Raw genomic sequence first — 2,671 nt, 5'->3', positions numbered from 1 at the left:
ATGATAATGGCTTATTGTACGAAGCTCATTACTATTTACGTTTTATTGTTCCATGTTTTCTGTGTGCCGGGTTTACGGCAATTCCATTCTCGAACGCCTAAAACTACGAAATGAAATTTTCTTTAATTTCTTTAATTTGCTGTAACCAAGAGAGAGAATCAACAAGGCGAAGAATCGATCCGTACTGTGTGAAACGTAGGTCACTCGAGTGTTCGATCGACATCGTAACTTGACAATAGATCTGTTTTTTATAGCTGAACTAGTATAGACTCTTCGTACTTAAAGGGTGTGTTCAGCAGAAAAAGCAGCTTTGCAACTGTCATAAAATTCTTTAATGTGATTGTACTTGGCCGTAGCTCTTCGCTGGATCTGTAATATATAGATGAAACCAATCATATTAAAGAATCTTACAACAATTTGCAAAACTACTTTTTCTGCTGAACGTGGCTGTAGTGAAATAGTTATCTGTTCTTTTCAGCTGAACTTCTTGCAGCATTCATCTTTCCTCATTTTTTCTCCAACATAGAGAAAAAGAAGAAAGATGAACTATGCAAAAAGTTCAACTGAAAAGAGCATATCTTAGACGTACATATGTTCGAAATTTTGTTAAAGCAAGAAGAAAAATTGCAGTCCAGTGCAACAATAAAAAATGAACTATTGAAAGGATACGACTGAGAGGATCGCAGATAGAATTCTTTTTTGCATACAGCACAGATCTTTTCAGCAATATTACAGCAACATTAGTATATTAATAACACTAAAGAAGAATATAATAGAATCTATGTTTTTTATAAAGTTTCTAAATTGAAAAATATTTGTGGCATATCGAAATTGTGATTAAGCGTTTCAGAATTGAAAAGGACCTATCGTTTGTTAAAAATTTGAAAGACAGTAAATATTAGAATTAAAAACTAACGTTGATTCTTAGAGTCCCTTTTTACTTTTATCATTATTTCAGAAATATTAAAAATACATATAACATTTTGCTATAAACATTTTTAAAAAAGGAGATTCTCGGGGCCATAGTCCTTATATGGACCTTTAATGGATCCGCTAGTGAACGTTGCAACAATATTGCTACAAGCTTCTCTGTATGATCCGGATTACGTCGTCTACCGTCAAAAGAACCTGTTTCCCCGTTGTGCGGTGCTATTTGGAGCGTGCTCGCCGTCTCGGCATGCTGCGCATTGTGCATATATGCTGTCTCCAGGGTGGCGCCCTTCCCTTGCTTGCGCCAGGGCGGTGTAGCATTGCGAGGGTTGGAGGGGATTGGAGGGGTTGAGTGCCAGGGCTGTATCCGCATTTTCCCGTCAATCAATAATCCGCACACTTCTCTCTCCGTTCAGAGCGACATCGGGAAGCTTTTTTTCCTCTCTTCGACGGGAACTAACGACGATGTTTCTCCTCGATGTTGTGAATACATTAACGCATTATGCGAAAAAGCGTCGATATCACGTACGAATTATTTCCGGGTTGAAAAACGAATCTCTCGTTAGTCTTGAATTAATGACGTTATGTTCTACAATTCGGATACTTGCGTTTCATTAATGTTTTGCAGCATCTATGGGATTTACGAAAGATTTAATTGTAATTAACGATTGTGATTTTCCATCTTGCGTTTATCGAGCAAGCCATGTGAGCATCGAGTTTTATTAAGGGTTATACCTCATTACATTCACATCATACAATTCTCCAAAAGACGTCTAGAGGAGTCTCATAAAATATCCTTAGGATTTTTTATGGACGTCTTCAGGACATCACTCGGAGAAATGTCGTGTCGGATGGCACACAAAAAAATTTAAGCAATAAGGAAATCAACATGTTGAATTACAGTTCTACTGTGATTGGCCAATTTGCTTATTGCTTAAATTTGTTTAAATATGTTTTACTGCTGAAGTTCTTTACTCCTAATTTTCCATCTGCAATTTTTCATCATAGGCTCGTTCTTTCTCCAAGACTAAACTTCTTGCATGATTCATTTTTTATCTTTTTTTACTAATATGAAAAGAAAAAGAAGAAAGATGAATCGTGTAAGAAATTCAGCCCTGGAAAAGAACAGACTTTATATTTTTACCGCCTTCGTCCAATCTAAGTTTCTTTTTACTATTCTACATTAAGAAAAATTTATGGTTCAAAATAAACAAAACAGCAGATTTTGTAATTATAAGCAGAATTTTGAATAGATTTAACCAGAAAATTCTGATTTGTTAATTTTCAACCAGAATTCCAATTAAAGCAACCAGATTCTTTTTCCAGTGTAGGTTTTCAAAAAATGTACAAATTAAAATTCAGGGTTACTTTCCAACATCTCTGTTTACATTAGAAAATAATTTTTAACAAGATATTTTAGAAAGAGAGAGAGAATTGGTTTCTGTCCTCCTTTATTTTGGAGAAATTTAAAAATAAAATTTTGCTCGTTTTGCAACAAAACTCAGACGGAAGATTAAATTCGCTTTTATTAAATTCTTCGATGCGAAATGTAAATACTTAAGTTATCAATTAAAATGCAAATAACTAAATTATCAAATAACTAAATATCCCACTTTAATTCCAGACAGAATATTTAAGATTTATAATAAATATATATTAATATTCATTTTTTGAAATATAAATATTTCATACAATAATTTTATATAAAGCTTCATTTAAAATATTATTAAAATGTAAATGA

At 33.4% G+C, this 2,671-nt stretch overlaps 1 protein-coding gene across 5 annotated transcripts in view; it reads left to right on the top strand.

Annotated features, from left to right (window-relative positions):
- The window catches only part of LOC108754523 (guanine nucleotide exchange factor DBS-like), a 30,402-nt gene that overhangs the window by 14,025 nt on the left and 13,706 nt on the right, over positions 1-2,671 (top strand). The gene's annotated exons all lie outside the window — the stretch shown is intronic.

The sequence above is a fragment of the Trachymyrmex septentrionalis genome, unplaced genomic scaffold, assembly GCF_001594115.1.
Source record: "Trachymyrmex septentrionalis isolate Tsep2-gDNA-1 unplaced genomic scaffold, Tsep1.0 scaffold8, whole genome shotgun sequence".
Taxonomy (NCBI): domain Eukaryota; kingdom Metazoa; phylum Arthropoda; class Insecta; order Hymenoptera; family Formicidae; genus Trachymyrmex; species Trachymyrmex septentrionalis.
Note: the sequence above shows the minus strand (reverse complement) of the source record. Positions and strands in the feature narration are given on the sequence as shown.